At 37.1% G+C, this 22,074-nt stretch overlaps 1 protein-coding gene across 4 annotated transcripts in view; it reads right to left on the bottom strand.

The window, feature by feature from the left end:
• SUGCT (succinyl-CoA:glutarate-CoA transferase) overlaps positions 1 to 22,074 on the bottom strand; it is a 480,947-nt gene that overhangs the window by 122,630 nt on the left and 336,243 nt on the right. The gene's annotated exons all lie outside the window — the stretch shown is intronic.

The raw sequence follows: 22,074 nt of genomic DNA, 5'->3' as shown, positions 1-22,074 counted from the left end.
CAGCGGTTCAAAGGGCTCAGTCATGAGCGCCCTTAACACCTTGTCAAGTCCCAAGTAGGGTACCTGTGTATCACTGGTAGCTTTAGATTGGTTGCTCCCCTGATGAACATGCAGATTAGGGGGTATTGTGAGAGGGACTCTGAGGTCCCGCAACCCAACACTGAAGCTATCGCTGCTACCTGCCTCCTTAAGGGGTTAAACCCTTCTCCAGGCCTTTCTGGAGAAAATCCAGAACTTGAGTAACTAACACTGTGGTTGGATCTATTTGTTTTTTAGAACACCAGGTTCCAAATGCTATCCAAGTAGCATCATAAATTCTGTTGATTGATGGTCTCCTGGATGCCTGGACTGTCTGTATTATGTTGTCTGAGCACTCTAAACGCTTTAGCGTGGTCCTCTCAAGTGCCATACAGTTAGTTGCAGCCATTGTGGCTCTGGGTGTTGTATGGCTCCCTGACTCAGTTCTATCTTGTCTGGGGAAATTCTCCATGGTCTGGATACCAACAGATCTACCATTAAGACCTCCACTCCCTCTTCTATCACTTTCTTGATTACCCTTGGTATCAAAGGGAGTGGGGGAAATGCATAGAGCAAACCCCTTGGCCATGCTCCTTGGAGTACATTGGTTCCTTCTGCTCCCTGTAGGCTCCCCAGCCTACTAAACTTGGGAATCTCGAGTAGAATCTTGGGAGTTGTGCATTTGCTGGCATCACAAACAGGTCCAGGACTGCTCTCCCAAATCTGTGCAACAGTTCCCTCAACAGGTCCTGGTGTAGGCACCACTCTGAGTGGTCGACCATTGTTCTGCTGAGCCAATCTGCCTGAATGTTTTCCACTCCCGATATGTGTTCTGCCCTGGTCGATAGAAGGTGCGTCTCCACCCAGCAGCCCAATCACTCTGCTTTTTGCATGAGCGCTAGGGAGTGAGTACCCCCCTGCCTGTTGATATGAGCCTTGGCAGTCACATTGTCTGTCAGGATCAACACGTGCTGTCCCACTATCACTGATCTGAAGGCCCTTAGAGACAGGTGACATGCCCTGAGCTCCAACCAGTTGATGGTGTTCTTGAGGTCTGACACTGACCCTGTGTACTCTGGCTCTGACACTGGGCTTCCCAGCCTACTAAACTTGCATTTGTTGTGATAGTCGGGTGGGTTCCTTGAACCCACATCCCCTCATCACTGCAGGTGATCTCCACCACTGGAGTGACTGCTTCACTCCGGGGGGTGGGGGGGACTCATACCTTGGTTCCTGTTTCACCCTTGCCTGATCTCTGGTAAGGTAATAGGAACCACTGCAATGTCCTTGCATGCAGCCTGGCCCAAGGTACTATCAAGATGCATGATATCATCTTCCCTAGTATTTGTGACAGCAATTCCAGGGACACCCCCAGAGCTGTGCTCACGTGATCTATTTATGACCTTATGCTGTCCTGCCTTTCCTATGACAGGTAAACCTCGCAGGAGTTGGTGTCTATTACAGCTCCTAAGTGTTGTAATCGCCTGGTCAGTTCTAAGTGGCTCTTTTCAAAATTCATTGAAAAGTCATGCTCTTGTAATGTCTGTATCGTGGTTTCTAGATCGCTCTGTGCTTTTGACTGTATTAATACGTCATCTAAGTACCATTGGACCCATATGGGCTTTGTCCTGAGGAAGGCTGCTACTGCTGCCAGGACCTTGGTGAAAGTCCTAAATGCTGAGGACAGGCCGAATGGTGGAGCCCTGTACTGGTAGTGTCTCCCTGCATAGCAAAACCACAGGAACTTCTGATGCCTCCTGGTAATAGGTATGTGTAGGTAAGCATCTGTGAAGTCTACTGATGTCAGGACATCCCCCTCCTGTATGCTCCCTAGTATAGCTTGCAGGGACTGCATCTTGAATCTCCTGTATACTATGTTCCTGTTTAGTAATTTGAGATCCAAAATTGGTCTCCACCCCCCTGTCGCCTTCTGCACAACAAACAAGTTTGAATAGAACCCTTGTCCCTGTTCATTTTCTGGTACCACTTGTACCGCCTGAATGTCCAGCAAAAGTTGAACTGCTGTTTCCATAATTACCCTTTTGGTTCTGTCCTTGGTGTTGGGCATCTTCTGAATGAGCTCAGGGGTATGGAGATGAATTCCAGAACTAGGCCTTTTCTTAATGTGTCTAGGACCCACTTGTCCATTGTAGTCAACACCCATCGGTCTGTGAAAAGGCCCAGCCTCCCGCCGATGGGCGCATTGTTCCAGCTGTCACTTTGTATGCCGGAAGGCTCTGCCGGTCAAACTCCAGAAGGGGCGCCTTCCCTGGAACCATTGTCCACCCCATCTCTAAATCCTGACCTATCTGGATGTCTAATAGGGGTCTGTGTGTACTAACTCTGTGTGTATGGGGAGTGGCTGAAGCCACCCCCAAGATAGGAAAGGGCTGTTGCTGTGTATATGGAAAAGGTCACCTATCTGCCTGATGAAGTTTCCTGGGGAAGACCTTCTTCTTGTCCTTGGTTTCAATCAGTAATGACTCAATGGCCTTCCTGAAGAGTTTGTCCCCTTTAACTGGAGCTGATGCCAGTTTCCATTTATGTTTCAGATCTGTCTGCCAGTGGTGGAGCCAAACAAGTCGCCTTCCAGCCACTGAAGCTGCAATGGCCTTAATTGTGTACTTGACCTCATTAAGTGTGGCATCTGCTATGAACTCTGTTGCAGCAGTTATTTTGTTCAAATACTGTTGCAATTGAAGATCACCAGGTGGCATCCTTTCCTTCACCTGTTCAATCCATATCAGGACTGCTCTGCTAAAAAAATGATGCTGTGGACATTGCCTTTACCGCCCATGCTGCAGCCTGGTGAACTTTTTGTAGGGTCTGTTCTGTTTTCTTATCCTCTCCTTTTAGACCATCCTCAGCTTCGTTAGCCAACACTGTAGCAGACATGGAGGCTGCAACAGGGTTGTTTATTGTGGGAACTGGGAATAGGTCCGCTAGTTCCGCATTATAAAATTTCCTTTCATTCCCCCCTGGCATTGGGAAAATAACTGGTCTGTCCAACTGACCTTCCACCACTTCCCTGAACAATTCAGGTGAAGGTATGGATTCACTTTCAACCTTGGTTCTAGCAAAAAATCTATCTTTGGGATCAGATGATTCTAACTTAGACCCTTCTGTCCATGTGATTCTCTCCAGGCCTGTTGCTATCTTAGGCTTCCCCAGCAGCATCTTAAACAGCTGGTGACAAAATAGACCTGTAAACATTGGAGTTTCTGGTTCATTAGTTTCCCCATCTGAGAAAGCTGACTCCCTATATTCTTCCTCTCTTGAAACAGAGGCCTCACTGTGAGTATCTACTGGAACTGTCTCCCTGGAAGTCCAGTTCCTCCCTTACTCCTCCTGCTTGAGTAGAATGATGATGAGCATCCTGTCTCCTCTCATTATGTATCAGGCTGGGTCTGTTACCCTGACTGTCCCTGAATTCTGCCATCATTTCTTTCACCATAGCCCTAATTTCCTCTTTAAAGGACTGTTCCCTGACTTCCGATGCTGTGGAGGAAGCGCAAGACTCTGTTGAAAATCTCTTTCTCTTGGGGGAGGGCTCTTCATTACATGCCTGAGAGCATTGTCTTTCTGATTCATTCAATCCTTCATTCACACAAAGAGCAGGCTGAAAAGGCTGATCTTCAGTGCCCTCTAGTGTTGCGCTCCTTTCCTGATACTTCACTTTCCTTGGTTTGCCTGTTGGAGCGTGGGAATTTCCATTCTTCTCCGCCTCCTTTTCTGCCCTTGGGAAGCATTTTTCAATGGCCCTTTGCCTCCTTAATGGCTCCCTCTCATCTGCCTTGGACACCTTGCTGAGAGGCCTTTCTGAAGCTCTCCCAGCCTTTCTGGGTTCCTTTGTGCTTTGCTCTCTGTTCAAACTGGGGGCAGGGGATTCCTGCTCCTCCAGGCTTGCCTCTGTTTCAGAAAATTTGTCCATAGTCCTTCCCTTTGGCTTTTGCTGATAGAGTATACTCAGATTGGCCTGAGCATGGACTCTAGCCTCCCTTTCTCCTGGATAGGCTTGTGTGGCTGTGACGGAATTATTCTCTTAACACCAAACAACTATGTGGGCTTTCCCATCTTGGGATGAGGTCCTGGCTCTTTCGCTTACTCATGCTTTGCTGACTTTCACTCTTTCTTTTTTCTCTCTTTTTTTCTCAAAGCGTTGATCCTATATTTTCTATCTTTCTTTCTGAGCACACTCTCCTTGTGTCCTCTTTGCATAAAGATGGAGTCAAAAACTGGGCATGCACAGTGGAAAGGGGGCTGAACTAAACTTTGATTGACTCCATCTTTAAGCAAGGAAGCAGGAGACAGCCCACGCTTTGGATTCTCTGACCCATACAACTGAGAAGCACTGGAAATAACCAAAGAAATGATGGATGGGATGGATGAAGTGTTTTATGTCTATACAAGATATGCAACAAGGAATAGACTACCAAGAGAAGTTCACATTAAATTTACTAAGAAGATTATTAAGACACAGATACTCCAGGTGATAAGAGATAAAACGCTAAAATATAAAAACAAAGAAATTGTGGTGCTGAAACAGATACCAAGAAGAGTAAGAGAGTTGAGAAGATAATATTTATTCTTAACTAAAGAGTTACTTAAAAGAGGAGTAAACTACAGATGGTTGATGCCAGAAGGCCTCTTGTTCATTTGGCAGGAACAAAGACACCGAATTGACAGAGTTGAAAAAGCTAAGCTATTCTACTTAGAATACTTTAGAGGAAAGGAGAAAGAAGAAAGGAAGACTCATTGAACTTCAAGAGGAGTGTATAGTATTAATTGAAAAAGAAAAAGAAGAAGGTGCAGTAGATGGTGAACCCAGAGAACAATGAGAATTGAGATCTACCAGAGCAATAAAACCCTCTTATAAAGCTTAACATGGATGAAAGAAAATTGATTTTGATTAACATAAATGGACTTAATTTGGCTACTAAAAGAAGGAAAGTATTTCACAAATTAGAAAAATTAAAATTTGACATAATCTGCTTTCAAGAGGTACATATTGAAAAACAACATGAATATATACTAAAAGAAGGAAAACTAGGGAAATTATTTATGTCGCTGGCACAATCCAAAAAAAGGTGTGGTATTATATATTAAAGAAACAATTTTGGCAGAACTAATCTACACAGATGATAATGGAAGGATTCTGATGGCGGAAATAACAGATAACAGCATTAAAACACTTCTAATTGCAATTTATGCCCTGAATAATAAACAAGAAGAATTCTACAGAAAATTACACACGAAAATAATTGAATTGGACTATGTTAATATTTGTATGTTGGGAGATTTTAATGGAATAATTAATGACTGGTTGGATTATAAAATACAGAAAACAATAAAGAAAATTAGAAAGATATTACCAAAATCCTTCCTTCAATAGAAGAATTTAACTAAAAAGTTGCATGGAGAGAAATGCAGAAAGTAAGCAATATACTTTTATTCAAACAGGCATACATCCTGGTCTAGAATAGATATGATATGGATGTCAGCAGAATTTATTGGCTAATGTATGACAGATTGAAATAGAAACAAGCATTTGGGCAGATCATAATCCAGTGTCAGTTATTTGGAAAGGATACAAGAGGAGATCTAGATGGACTTTAAATAATATGATATTAAAAGAAAAAGACTTTAAACAGAAAATAGAGAAACAACTTGTTTTCTTCTTCAAAGATAATACATCTTTACAGAATCTCTGGGACACGATGAAGGCCTACACAAGAGGCTTGATAATAGATTATACTAGGAGAAGAAATATAAAATAGAAAAAGACATTTAAGACATTAGAGGATGACTATAAAAGTTTGGGGAAAGACTTACAGAAGACCCCACAAAAACGATATTAAAAATAAAATGGATATAATTAAACATAAAATGGAAATAATGGAAAAAGAAGAATTAGCACAAAAAATTAAAAATGCCAAACAGAATTACTTTGAAGATGCAAACAAACCAGGCAGATGGCTAGTTTATAAACTGAGAAAGGAAAGAGAACCAAGAAGAATTAGTTAATTAATAAATAAAGGACAGGTTTACTATGGAAATAAGGAGAAGAAAAAAATTATACAAGATTGCTATGGAACACTGTACTTTCAAGAAAATATTCAAGAAGAAAAAATTAAGCAATATCTACAGAAAGCGAACCTACCTCAGATACCTAAAAATATTGAAACAATGTTAGAAGTAAATATAACAATGATGGAATTAACAGAAGCCTTAAAAAAACAGAATGTTGAGAAAGCACCAGGTCCAGATGGTTTGCCACTGGAATTTTACAAGACTTTTCAGAAAATATTGAATCTTCATCTTTTAGAAGTTACGAATGAAGTTATATTGAAGAAAAGAATACCAAAAACATGGTCAGAAGCATACATTACACTTATACCGAAGGCAGGTACACACCTGCAGCAAGTTAAAAATTATAAACCTATATCTCTATTGAACTCAGACTATAAAATATTTGCTTCAGTTTTGGAAGAAAGACTAAAAAGATACTTAAATAATTTTATTCATACTGATCAAAAGGGATTTCTGCCAAAGAGACAAATCAAAGACAATGTGAGAATTATTTTGGATACTATGGAATATTATGAAGCACACCCTGAGAAGCAAATGGCCTTGATGTTTCAAAAAGCCTTAGATGCACAAAAAGCCTTTGACAATGTGAGTTGGTGATTTATTTTATTGCAATTGATACAAATAGGCTTTGGTAAAAAAAATTATCCAAGCCACTGAAACAATATACCATGAACAAACTGTGAAGGTGATGGTGAATGGGGAATTAACAGAATCCACAGATATAAGAAAAGGGACAAGGCAAGGCTGTCCATTGTCACCTCTGCTGTTTGTGTTAACATTAGAAGTCTTGAATAGGAATATCAGAGAAGAAAAAGAAATAAAAGGAATGAAAATTAAAAAGGAGGAGCATAAATTGCAAGCTTTTGCAGATGACCTAGTATTTATATTAGAAGACCCATTGGAAACAGCACCCAAATTAATAGAAAAAATAGAAGAATATGGAAAAGTAGCAGGTTTGAGAATAAATAAAGACAAAACAAAGATATTAACAAAGAATATGTTAGCAAGAGGAAAGAAAGAGTTGGAAGAAAATTTAAAAATACAGGTCACGAACAAGGTTAAATATTTAGGGATACATATTACACCAAGATATAGCACACTGAAAGAAGGTAACTATGTTAAACTCAAACAGCAGATTACAACAGATTTGATAAAATGGGGAAAACTGCAACTATCATTGATTCGGAGAATATCTACAATTAAGATGAATATATATTGCCTAGAATTTTATATTTATTCCAGACAATTCCTATTTGATTAGGGAAAGAGTTTTTTTTGAAAATTTAAATAGAATTGTGTTGAAATATATTTGGCAGGGTAAAAAAGCAAGAATAAAATTAAAACTGTTACAGGATGCAAGAATAAGAGAAGGGTTTGCCTTGCCCAATTGGGAGCTATATTACCAGACGTCAAGTTTGATGTGGATAAAGGAATGGATAACTTTAAGGAACAGTAGATTACTGACTTTAGAAGGCCATGACTTGCTGTTGGGATGGCATGCCTTTCTCTGGTATGAGAACTAAAACACAGAGCTGATAGCTTCCATGCCACACCGCATTGAGGCAGTAATTGCTGCAAAAGGGGCCTAAACCAAGCACTGAGTACATATGCATGCTTATACTTTTCAGAGGTCCGATATTGTTTTATGTACAATCCTTGTTTTATTGATTGCATGTAATATTCTAATTTTCTGAGATTGTGAATTTGGGGTTTTCATGAGCTATAAGCCATAATTATCATAATTATGACAAATCGCGGCTTCAACTATCTTGCTTTGCATGTAATGAGTCTATCTCATATGTTAGTTTCATGTTTCAAGTTGCATTACTGAAATAAATGAACTTTTGCATGATATTCTAATTTTTTGAGTTTCACCTGTACATATACTAACAGCAGCAACTTTTAGCTATGTAAATTCTGAAAAAATAAGAATACCCCATCAGATGAGGAGGTAATCAGGAAAATCTTAGAATGTGCTGAGATGGACAGATTAACTTAAAAAATGAAAGAAAAAGAAGACTCAGAATACTATTTGATATGGAATAGATTTTACAAGTAGTTAAAAATAAGGGGTAGAAGTTAGAGGAAGAAAAATAATGAATGTTTTATTAAAAACAGGTATGATATATAACTATAATCACTATCAGTACTAAAAATATGAGTGAGTTAAACACAAAGAATGGGAATTGCACTGTATGGGAAATATCATAGTATTATTAGAGCTATTAATATGTTATAGATGTTATATATATATGTGTATTATTATTAATAAAAGGACAATATATTGTACAATATTGGCTATGTTTTTTTTTACTTTTTTGTAAATAATATACCCGGACAAAATGCTGTATTCAAAAATGTTTATGAATAAAATCTAAAAGGAAATTAAATAAATAAATAAAACCTCTCCGATCCTAGCAGTAGAGTCCAAAAGTTGTCTCTGCTTTCTCATCTGTACCTCTTAAAAAATGCTTCTGTCTTCATTTTCATTCATTTTAAAATTCTAATCCAGGGTCCCACACACCTCCTAGACTAGGAATGGACCCCAGATGCTGCATCCATTCCTTATCTGGGCCTCTTGCAATTTCTTTTCTTCTTCTCCTGCTCCTTCTTCCTCTTCTTCTGTTCTCCTCAGAATGTATATAACACTCTTCTATATAACACTGAAGCATTTCCTTCATACTACTGGATCATGATTCAATTGGATGAAACTTGCAGCAGTAGTGATAAGTGGTGACAATCAGTGGTGATAGGTGATGGCATCAGCAATTCCCGCTGCCTGATACAGGCTGAAAGCAGGATGCGCGGAGACAAAAAATGGGGCATACGGACACAGTGATAGCAGCAATGGGTGGCGGCGATTCTCGCAGCCTGGAACAGCTGATCAGCGGTTTTCCAGGAGATGGATCCAACCACCAATCATGCTCATGCTAAATAAGGCATGTGTTTAAGCTGACCAGTTTGTTTGCTACAAGGAGGCAAATTGCTGAGAGGCAGATTTTTTTTTCCATTTTCCTCCTCCAATGCTAGGTGCATCTTATGGTCTGGAGCATTTATAGTGCAAAAAATTCATACTTGGAGTAGAAACATTAAGGGCAAGATTGTACAAAGCAGATAAATAGTGTAATCCCAAGGAAACTGGTCTATGCAGCAAATTTTAAACATTTAAGATTTAATTTAATTATTTAACTTAAGATCTATAAAGCACACTGGTTTTCCTTCCAACTCCTCCTTAAATCAAAACCAAGGATAATTCATAAGAGGAAATTATAGCATTTACTAAGCTCATAATTAGAAGAGACCTCCTGCTTATAGTGTCAAGAAAATCATTCTTTTCCAGAGACCAATGAATATTTTAACACAATTAAGAGAATAACAGAGTTAGAAGGGACTTTGGAGATTTTTTTAGTCCAATCTCCTGCTCAAGCAGGAGACTATACCAGAGGTGGTATTCAGCAGGTACTGACCAGTTCTGGAGAACTGGTAGTAGAACTTTTCAGTAGTTCGGAGAATTGCCAAATACCACCTCTGACTAGAGATTTTACAGTATCCTTCCCCTGCCATGCCCACCAAGCTACACCCACAGAACCGGTATTAAAAAAATTTGAATCGTACTACTGTTCTATACCATTTCAGACAAATGGCTGTCCAGTCTCTTCTTAAAAACCTCCAGTTTGGAGCATCCACAACTTTTGAAGGCAAGCCATTCCACTGATTAATTATTCTAGTTATTAGGAAATTTATTTTTATTTATAGATTGAATCTCTCGTTTCTATTGACGGTTTCTTATCTTGCCTTTAGGTGCTTTAGAGAGTAGGTTGACTGCTTCTTCCTTATTGCAGCCCCTCAGATATTGAAACTCTGCTATCATGTCTAGTCCTTCTTTTCATTAGACTACAGAATATCCAATTCCTGCAATTGTTCTTCAAATGTTTTAGCCTCCAGTCGCCTAAACATCTTACTGCTCTTCTCTGCGCTCTTTTAGAGCTTCAACATCTATTTTTATTTCATGGCAACCAAAATTGGATGCAATATTCCAAGGATGGTCTTACCAATGTTTTATAAGGGATTCTACCAGATAATTCTTCCTAATGTTTGTGAGGTGCAGCCAATCCCTTGCCAAAAGCCCATCATGGAAACAGTACAGACCATGGTCCAGGTCTCACTTAGGATAAGCCTGTGATTAGGTTAAACCATTTAGAATATAGGCTTCCATTAGAGAAGGAATGTATTTCAAATACAGGAACAAGACTGCTGAGACCCATGTCATATTTTCCAAATATGACCACTTTCACTAGGTGACATGACTGAAAAATGACAATAAAATAAAAAGACAATATGAACCACTGCATATAAAAATAATTTGGAATTTGGTGGCCATACAAATAAAGTACATTTTTATTTGATTAGTTTATTTTTATGGATTTGGTTTATTTAATTAATTTATGTTTAACTAAAAGTGCTTTTGGGGATTTATACATTTTTAGCTGGGGAATCTGATATGGATAAAGTTCATACTTGGGACACCGAGCCATAGCTTTTCTAAAGAGTTTTAGTAGTACAATTCTACATCTTCATAGAAATTAACTCCTTCTTTTATTAAATCATAGTGAAAAAAGCTATTCATATGTCCTTCATTTTGGGTTTTGGATATGTTTCTCCTGCACATGACATTTTTCAACCCCCCAAAAAAAAAAAGTGCATTCAAAAGGGTGAACAGCAACAAGAAAGGAAAGATGACATTTTAAAATGCTTTCTGGGACACCAGATGTTGCAGAGCCATTCGAGCGAAACAATACAGTTCAATTATCAAAAGGAAAGGGTTGTTTGTCCACATTTTTAAAAACTCTTGGGATATTTTTAGGCACTTAGTTGTGGTCTTTCTCTGTGTGAAGAACATAGCAAACGCCCTTATAGAATTGATATTTAAATGATACATGACGTGAGAACTGCTTGATGTGGTTCAGAATTTTCTCTTATTACAGTCTGTTCTGACTACAAACATTCCAGCTGTCTGAATAATAATAATAATAATAATAAATCCTATGTATGAGCTTTTATTATGTTTAATATGTCCTTATTCTCAATTTCCAACTTTTGTAAGCTTATTATGGGTAAATCTTTATGAAAAAAAAATGAAAAATATACTTCTGTACTGCACAGTTCCAGAGGCAGATGAGAACAGCTGTTGATGTCACACTGGAAAAATGCTACGAAATTCATCAACTGACTAAATTAAAAAAAAATCCTTATAACAGTATCAGATTTTCATTTTTTTTTAAAAAAGACAATTTTATTATCATAAAAAAACTAACAAAATGAATAGACAAGGAGAATAAAGCCAGAATATAATGAGAAATAGCAGAGATGTATACAATAAAAAATATAGAAACAAACAGAAATATACAAAAAGAATGATTTCCAACTTTTTCAGCAAATATAAATAAAATTTGAGTTCAAGTTTTAGTCTGCAATTACATATAACTATCATTTTTTTACCTATATATATAAAAGCAAAATACCAGTCACGCATCATCAAAAAATATCCAGAACCGTAAAGCCTACATACTTGAAATTTGGCACCTATGTTCCTCTTGGCTTCTAGGTACTCACTAAGAAATGATTTTTTGAAATGACCATCAGAGCATTACTATTTCGTATATTATTAACATGCTCTGATCAGGGGTGGGCTTTAAAATTTTTAGCAAAGGGTTATCTGCCTGGTTGCTGGGTGGGCATGGCCATGGTGGGTGTGGCCTATCTGGCCTCCTGCACCATGGCGAGGGGGTGTTTTTGCCTCCCTAGGCTCCAGAGAGTTTCCTTGAGCCTCTGGGAGGGTGAAAACAGTCTCCCCGAGCTCTGGAGGCTCTCTGGAAGCCAGAAATGGCTCAATTTCTGGCCTTCCTGAACTTCCAGGAGGCCCATTTTTCACCCTCCCCAAACCTCTGTGCGTGCCCTGCATTTACCTGCATCCAAAACGGGCTGCATGGGGATTCCTTGGAGGGAAGGGGAGGGGTGGGCAAGACCAGACAGGAGTGGGATTTGGGGGTTCTCCAAACTGTACAGAATCTTAGCTGGGGCTCTCCCAAACCCCTGCAAACCCCCAGCAGCTTGACCCTGGCTCTGATGCTAAGGAGTTCTACTCCCTCTCCCCACCTGAAAAGAAATCTGTTCCAAATGCAAAGCACAAGCAGAGGAGAGGAGTTTCGGTTTCAGTCTTAGTTTCACAGCACTAAGCAGTTTTAGTATTGAACAGTTGAGCTAAGCCACATCCAGGCTCCTTGCTGTTTCCTTCTTGCTCACACAGCAAATACTGTTTCACCTTCCAAATAGCCTACAACTCTCTCACACACTGACATACTAGCTAGATGAATATCAATGGATGCTGGTTGGCAGAGGCAGAATCCCCCCCATTCTTTTCCTTCCCCAAAACTGAGCCCGACTGCATAGTTTCGTAGTGAAGCATGGGTATCGAGCTAGTAATCTATAAATAATAATAATGCTCAAATCTATGACTTCATTTTTTCTGTTTCATGCAAAATGTCCAAAAAGGGCTTCCAATTGGTATTAAATTTAGCCAATATCTTTTCTATAATCAGAACTGTTTATCAGAACTGTTTTGCTATCCCAGCCAGATTCAATCACTTTCCCATTGGACTGATTGTCAAAGCCTTCCAAAGTTGGCCATATAGAACTCTTGCTGTCATTATCATATATATAGGTGAAACTCGAAAAATTAGAATATTCATGCAAAAGTTCATTTATTTCAGTAATGCAACTTAAAAGGTGAACCTAATATATGAGATAGACTCATTACATGCAAAGCAAGATAGTTCAAGCTGTGATGTGTCATAATTGAGATGATTATGGCTTACAACTCATGAAAGCTCCAAATCCACAATCTCAGAAAATTAGAATATTGTGAAAAGGTTCAATATTCTAGGTTCTATTCTATTCAAAATGTCCCACACTAATCACCTAATTAAGCCATAACACTTGCAAAGTGTTCCTGAGGCTTTAAATGGTCTCTCAGTCTGGTTCAGTAGGAATCCCAATCATGGAAAAACTGCTGACCTGACAGTTGTGCAGAAAACCATCATTGACACCCTCCATAAGAAGGGAAACCCTCAAAAGGTAATTGCAAACGAAGTTGGATGTTCCCAAAGTGCTGTATCAAAGCACATTAATAGAAAGTTATGTGGAAGGGAAAAGCATGGAAGAAAAAGGTGCACAAGCGGCAGGGATAACCGCAGCCTGGAGAGGATTGTCAGGAAAAGGCCATTCAAAAGTGTTGGGGACTTTCACAAGGAGTGGACTGAGGCTGGAGTCAGTGCATCAAGAGCCACCACACACAGACGGATCCTGGACATGAGCTTCAAATGTCGTATTCCTTTTGTCAAGCCGCTCCTGAACAACAAACAATGTCAGAAACGTCTTACCTGGGCTAAAGAAAAATAGAACTTGGTCTGTTGCTCAGTGGTCCAAAGTCCTCTTTTCTAATGAGAGCAACTTTTGCATCTCATTTGGAAGCCAAGGACCCAGAGTCTGGAGGAAGAATGGAGAGGCACACACTGCAAGATGCTTGAAGTCCAGTGTGAAGTTTCTGCAGTCTGTGTTGATTTGGGGAGTCATGTCATCTGCTGTTGTTGGTCCACTGCGCTTCATTAAGTCCAGGGTCAATGCAGCCATCTACCAGGAGATTTTGGAGCACTTCATGCTTCCTTCCGCAGACAAGCTTTATGGGGATGCTGAATTCATTTTCCAGCTGGACTTGGCATCTGCCCACACTGCCAAAAACACCAAAACCTGGTTCAATGACTGTGGGATAACTGTGATTGATTGGCTAGCAAACTCGCCTGACCTGCACCCCATAGAGAATCTATGGGGCATTGCCAAGAGAAAGATTAGAGACATGAGATCGAACAATGCAGAAGAGCTGAAGGCCGCTATTGAAGCATCCTGGTCTTCCATAATACCTCAGCAGTGCCACAGGCTGATAGCTTCCATGCCACGCCGCATTGAGGCAGTAATTGCTGCAAAAGGGGCCTAAACCAAGCACTGAGTTCATATGCATGCTTATACTTTTCAGAGGTTCAATATTGTTCTATGTACAATCCTTGTTTTATTGATTGCCTGTAATATTCTAATTTTCTGAGATTGTGGATTTGGGGTTTTCATGAGCTGTCAGCCATAATCATCACAATTATGACAAATCACGGCTTGAACTATCTTGCTTTGCATGTAATGAGTCTATCTCATATATTAGTTTCACCTTTTAAGTTGCATTACTGAAATAAATGAACTTTTGCACGATATTCTAATTTTTTGAGTTTCACCTGTAATTGGTCCATTAATAGGAAAAAGTGACAAGAAGATGACAAACAACAGGGAGAAAGCACAACTGCTTAATTCATTTTTTGTATTTGTTTTACATAAAAGGAAAAAACAGTTGAACCTATCAAAAACAGTATCATAAAAACAGATTAGGGATACAAGTTAAAATAGGCAAGAAAATGGCAAGTGACTACCTGTCCAACCTAGACAAATTCAAATCACCGGGACTAGATGGATTACACCCCAAAATTCTGAACAAACTGGCAGACATGATCCCAGAACCACTGAACTATATCTTTCTTTCTTTTTCTTTTTTTCTTTTTTTAATAAATACCTTTATTGAACTTTAAAAAAGAAAAAATACAAAATACAATACAACTCGTTAAAACGAAAACACTATAAACATTACAAATTAATTTGAAGGTGCTTATATACCCATTATTGTTCCAGTACATATTTCATGTTCCTGGTTATTTTTCAAGCATTATCCTCTTTAAACTCTTCCTTATTTATTTACTCGCTTATCTCTATCATTTATCTATTTGTACCAGTTTTCCCAAACTGCACTTTTGAGTCTTCCTTTCTTTTAATTTTAGAGTAAATTTATCCATTTCAGTGCAATCGTAGAATTTTTTGGATTATTAAACTCTCTGTTGGCATGAGGTCTCCTTTCCAACATTGCGTGAGTGCTAGTCTCACTGCAGTGATTATGTGCAAAATTAAATACTTATCACTTTTGTGTAATTTCCTTTTATTATCCCCAATAAAAAAAATTCTGCTTTGAGATCTATTTGGAAGGTTGTAATTTATTTTATCCATGTTTGTATTTTTATCCAATATTTCTTAATTTGGGGGCAAAACCACCAGAGGTGGAAGAAGGTGCCCTGTGTCTGCTTACATTTCCAGCAGACCGGGCTTTGGTTGGGGTATATTTGGCTAATCTTGAAAGGGCCAGGTACAACCTATAACACATTTTATACTGATTATCTTTATATACTACTGATTTCATTATTGGTAATTCGTTTTTCCAAATTCTTTCCCAATCCTCCAAATCAATATTATGTCCCACATTTCTTGCCCATGCTATCATCGGGCCTTTCACTAATTCCTCTGCCAAATCAAACTCTAATAAATAATTATACACCTTTGAAATTAATTTCTCTTCTGTATCCTCCAAAAGTTTATCTAATTGGTTTGGCTCTACTTCAATTCCATATTCCTCCTGGTCTTTTTTATACCTTGTTTTTAATTGGAAGTACAGCCACCAGTCTACGTTCAACCCTTCATCTCTAAGTTCTTGATTTGTTCTTAATTCTCCTTGGTGATCTAAGACTTCATAATATCAAGCCATTTTTCCAATTTCTAGGGTATTGGGGTGTATCAGTGCCTCCATAGTGGATACCCATCCTGAAATTTTCATATAGTGTTTGTTTTTAATTTCCCTCCATATTCATATTGATGAGTCTCTAATTATATGTCTACAAAAGTAAGCTTGGGTCTTACTTCCTGGGTTCCACATGAAGGCATGCCACCCCGCCTGTAAATCATGCCCTTCTACAGTTAAAGTTCTTTTATTTCTTAAGTTGGCCCATCCTTTGATCCATGTTAAACCTACTGCTTTGTAATATGTTTCTCAGCAGGGAGTCCAAATCTACTCCTGCTTCTATTATCTTGCAGTGCACTTAATTTTATCCTTGCTCTTTTATCTGCCCAAATGAATTTCGTGTTCATTTTATTTAAATCCAGAAAAAACTTTTTGTCCAATTTTACCAGGATCGTTTGAAAGAAATACAGTAATCTTGGCAAAACTTTCATTTTAATGGCTGAGATTCTTCCTAGCAAAGATAACTGTATTTTCTCCCACTTTTCTAAATCATTCTTTATTTGCTGTACTAAGTTTATATAATTGTCTTCTTTTATTGTTGAGCTGTAAGCCAGATGCCCAAGTATTTAACTTTCTTTGCAATTTGCAGACCTGTTTCTTACACTAATTTCTTTTTCTGGTTATTTGTTAAATTTTTTGTTATCATTTTGGTTTTATCTTTGTTAATTATTAGCCCAGCTACTTCCCAAATTTCTCTATCTCTTGTATTAATTTTGATCCTGATTCTATTGGTTCTTCTGTAAAAAATACAAGGTCATCAGCAAATGCTTGGGCCTTATATTCTTCTTGTTTAATTTTTAACCCTTTTATTTCCTGATTCGACCTAATTCTTATCAATAAAGTTTCTAATGTTAGGATAAAGAGCAGGGGTGAAAGTGGACAACCCTGCTGTACTCCTTTCTTTATTTCAAATAAATTTGTAAATTCCCCATTGATTATTACACGGGCTTTCTGAACAGAATATATTGACCCTACCATTTTTTCAAATCTGTCTCCAAATTTCATCTTTTTTATCTGTTGAATCATATACTGCCAATTTACTCTATCAAAAAGACTAGGGCAGCCTGTTTTTCTGGATGGACCTCATAATATTCCAATGCATTGATTACCGTTCTTGTGTAATTTTTTATATGTCTTGTTGGTAAAAAGCCACTTTAGTCCATGTGTATTCTACTATTCAATATTATTTTCATTTTTTTGCCATAATATTCATAAAAATTTTATGATCAGTGTTTAATAAAGAGATAGGTCTATAATTTTTTATCTTTGTGGTATCTGTGCCTTCCTTTGGTATTAGGGCAATGTAAGCTTCTCTCCACGATTCTGGTGGCCTTGCCTCAATTAACACCTCATTGCAAACTTCCAAGAATATCAAATCAATTGCTTCTCCTAAACTTTTATAGACTTCTCCTGGTAATCCATCTGTTCCTGGCATTTTATTATTATTTTTTTGTTTTTTGATAGCCTTCCTTAATTCTTCTAATGTGATGTCTCTATTTAACATTACCCTTTCTTCTTCCGTTAACACTGACATGGTCTCCCCTTTTAGATAGTGATTGATTTTCTCATCTGTAATTTCCTCTTGTTTGTAGAGTTCTTTGAAGAACTCTTGTGCAATCCCTTCTTTCTTTTCCATACTATATTGTAATTTCCCCTCTTTCTCCTGTAATTGCTGAATCATTCTCTTTTCTCTTTTTTTTTCTTAATCTATAAGCAAGCCACCTCTCCGGCTTATTGGCACACTCAAAATAATTTTGTTTAGCAAATTTCAAAGCCCTTAGGTTGTTTTCCTGTTCTAGCAGGTTTAGTTTTTGTTTGGCTAATGCTCTTTTACTTAAAATTTGTTCATTCCCCAGTTTGTTTTGTAATTGGGTTTCCAGATACTTGATCTCCTCCTGTAACATATTGTATTCTTTTTCTCTATCTTTTTTCCTTTTTGCATTATAAGCTATTGTTAACCCTTTTATGTATGCTTTCGTTGTGTCCCACAAATTTTGTAAAGATGTATGGTATTTTGTATTGTCCTTAAAAATAGTTCTAATTCCTTTGTTAATCATCTGATGTATTCCTTTTCTTTCAGAATTTGTGGGTTCAACATCCATCTCCCTCTTTACCTTTGTTGTCCCTTCCATATTAACATTACGGACTATGGTCCGCCCATACATTAGGTGCAATTTCTATAGCTTCTATATTTTTCACTAATGTTTTACTTATCCAGGCCATGTCAATTCTTCAGCAGGATTTATGGGGTTAGAGTAAAAGGTAAACTTTCTCTCTTCTGGGTTTTGGATTCTCCAAATATCTATCAAATTTAATTCTTCTGCCATGTCAAAATAAGATTTAGTATTCTTTTATTTTTTTAATCACTGCTATAATCCTTCTTTATATCTACAATTGCGTTGAAATCGCCTATCATGCATATATCCTCTTTGCCTGTCTCTATTATTTTCTCATTAACTTTCCTATAAAAATCTCCTTGTCCACTATTGGGTGTGTCTATAACCACTAACAATATGCCTTTCTGTACTGATATTACTTCTATCATCAATATTCTCCCTTTTAAGTCTGCATATATTAGTTCTGCTTTTATTCCTTCCCTAATATACACCCCCCCCTCTCTTTTTTTCGTCTACCAAAGATACATAAAGTTCTCCTAGTTTTTTACATTGTAAATATTTTTTGTCCTGGTTTTTGATGTGCACCTCTTGGAAGCACACAATGTCCATCTTTTGCTTTGTCAATTTCATGAAGGTTTGTTTTTGTTTAATTGGAGAGTTGAATCCAATTTATATTTAAAGATAATAATTTCAATTTACTTTCCATTTTCTTGCTTTTATGCTACTTGCTATTTTCTATTACTTTTTGTATCTCTTTGGGCTCCTGTTCTCACTCCTCTTTCCTTTTGAAGCTCTTCTTCTTCCTTCTTCTCTTCTCCCTTTTGTCTTTCCTTACCTGTCGCTGGTCCTATTGACTCGTCTGCTCCAATTCCTCTCTGCTATTGCTTGTTTCTCCTAAAACAATAAGTTGGTCATGGAGATCTTATGCTTTATCTAGCGTATCCACTTTAATTTTTTCCCCCTGCCACAACATCAACATTCCTTCTGGTGTTATCCATCTGAATAATATATGACATTTGTTCAGTAAGGCCGCTAAAAATAATAATCTTTTCTTTACTCTTGGACTCTGTTTGGGATCTGTTTTAGTGTGATTATTTCCTTGCCTTTGTAAGTCATCAGCTCATCCCTGGTTATTTTGTATATGATATCTCTCACTTTTTTCTGGGCAAAGCCTACATGAACCTCCTTTGGCAGCCTATAGTGCCTAGCATAGTTCATATAAACTATATAGACATCGTCCAGTTTGTTTATTATTTCTCTTTTGTCTCTCTGAAGAGCCTCCACTATCATTTCCGCCATTACTGTTGTCAGGTCTTCCTCCTTGGTCTCGACAACATTTTGAAACCTCAGACAGAACAAGGCTCTGTCCATTTCCAATTGGATCAATGAATCCTCAACTTCCTTATTTCACTCTTTCATCCTCCGATCTACTAGGTCTTATTTTTCTTCTGTTTTTTTCCATTCTTTTCTCGATTGTTTGTATTCGTTGGTCATTTTTCTGTATTGCTTCTTTTATTGAGCCCACCTTTTCATCTAGCTTCTGGATGTCACTCTTAACTTCTCTCTTAACCTCCTCCATTTCAGTTTTCATCTTTCCGTGGTTTTTGGTCATATTCTCTTGTAATTTCACCATGGTTTCTTGGATTGCTAGTAGCATAGCCTGCATTGTTTGCATGTTCAGTGCGGAGTTTGATTTTTTTGTCACAAACATTCCCCCTCTGGGTTGCTGGGGATGCAATAGCTGCAGTTGTTAGGGTGGTTTTCTTTCCAGTCTTCAAGGTGGTAGTTGTAATGCTTGTCATTTCCTTTAGAATTCTGTATTGCTCTCCTAATATCCTATTTATCTTCTCTCAAACCACCATTGAATGTTCTCTTAGCTTTTTTTTCTTAAACTCTATTCTTTTGAACTATAATATAATATGCTGTAATATATATCATGTTATATTCTAAATATTGACTAGGCAGCACAGTCTTCTAAATTAATATACTTTGTAAAAATCAATCCCAATAGCAATAACAACTATGATACTAAAGATATAGTCTATTCAATATGATCTATTTGCTAGTTAATTGGCAAATTAATTAATTAGTTGATTAATGGTATTAGTTTATAGATTATTAGCTTTGTTCCACTCTGATCGTAAATAGATAAGCTATAACTCTAAATTTGATTATATCTTTATATCTTTAAATATCAATAAATAACAGACAATAAGAATATAAATATCTAGCTATCCATAAGTTTCAGTCAATATATCTCTATATATCTTTATAAGATAAATAACATAAATGTAAGTATATCTTTAAATCACAACATATAACAACCAATAAGAATCTAAGTATATAATTGTCTATAAATTTCCAATCAGTATATATCTATATAAAAATAAATATGGTCATAAATAAAGGTATGGATATAGGTATCATTATAAATATAGGTATCAGTATAAATGTCAAAGTATAAATTAGATGTAGAAAAAGTAGATTTGCATAAAAAGTTTCCGTTAAATTATATAAGTTAATGAGTTATGGGTAAGCTGTTCTTTAAACCTTACTGTAGAACTGAAAGAAATGATAGTCAGCTATTTCATCTTCAAGGTGGCAGTCCTGTCAGATATGCACTGTCACTCTCCTATACTTAGTCTTTCTTCCTCTTTCTCTCTTCTTGTGTCACTAGAGGACCAAATACTGGAGGAAAAGAAAAGTTCAACACCTCCGTTCTAGGCACACAACTCTTTCCCCGTCTCAAAGAACAATTTCAATTTCTTCTGTTTTGATTGCCTCTTCTTCTCCGTGTCTCTGCTACTGGTCCCGTATTTCGCCCTCCTGCTCAGCTCTCCTCTTCATTTAGTTGCTTGTTTATCACTCGGAGTGGTCACTGTCATCTCATTACTCCTCTAGACACCTCCTCACCAACAATCCGATCTCAAAACCAAACATTTCTTCTGCTCCCACTGCTTTTACTGCACTGCTCACCCTCTCTGCTTCCTTCTTCTTCTTTTTTTTTTAAACAAATTTTATTAATTTTCAAAGACAATACACAAACAAAACATAAAACATAAAAACATAAAACGTCTTTTCGGAAAGCTGCTTGATCCCGGGTTACATCTCTTCGTACAGACACAAATTCAAATTCATGTTCATTTTACATACCATTCCATATCTTATTACCATTTTCCATTTTCTATATAGCTTCTCGCCTCTTTTAACTTTCTTAATTTTATTTTATTTATCTCATCTCAGTTCAAATCATAATGCTTATTATTCTTTGTCTGTTTTTCCAGCTATCTATTTCTCTTTTCTCTTTAAACAAAACTTCTCCTGTACACTGATTGGAGTGTGACGCCTTTAACCCTTTCCCCTAAATTTATAATACTTAATATAATACATGACTTCCATTGGGATTCTGTTTAGTACATTCTAAAATTACACATTATATGTTATAAAAAAAATTATAAGTATATAATATAATTAAAACAACTATCAATGCCACTACAAATCTAATCATTAATATTAATATTCATTTATATCTTAAACATTTTACATGTTACTTTTCAGTTGAATATCATACTTTTATGGGAACACTTATACTTTCCATATACTTTCCATAGTTATTTCCCCCCCCCCCCACATCACATATTTTAAATCATTGTATCATTAAAATGTTCCCATTTCCTCCTACTTCAGTTCTCTCATTTATTTCATTGCCTTCTTTTTATTCACAAAAATTTCACTAAGTTACACTAAATATTTTATCCCATTTTTTGATCACATGTTGTTTAATTTTCTAACATTATTTCTAAGTACAAATATAAGAATACAATCTTATGTACCTTTGCAGAATCCCTTTTTCAATTAAATTTATCCATTATCTCTAAATGAATCTTGTTTCTTTACATCTTGCTCCCCACCATTAAGGCTTCTCATCCCTTCCTTCCTCCCTTGCTTGTTCTTCTCCCTGCCCTTTTTACCCCCTTGTCTCTCCACCTCCTTTTTCTTCTTCTGCTTTCCCCCTTTCTGTTGTTTTCTAACATTATATCTACTTTTCACCTTATTTTTCTCTTTTTTGGTTGTTTTTTCAAGTCTTAAAGTCCCCTTTTTCTTTTCCTCTTACTCCCTTTCTTCCCCAAA

Source organism: Pseudonaja textilis, chromosome Z (assembly GCF_049901715.1).
Source record: "Pseudonaja textilis isolate UNSWEBS1 chromosome Z, rPseTex1.2, whole genome shotgun sequence".
Taxonomy (NCBI): domain Eukaryota; kingdom Metazoa; phylum Chordata; class Lepidosauria; order Squamata; family Elapidae; genus Pseudonaja; species Pseudonaja textilis.
This window is presented reverse-complemented; position numbering and strand designations above follow the sequence as displayed.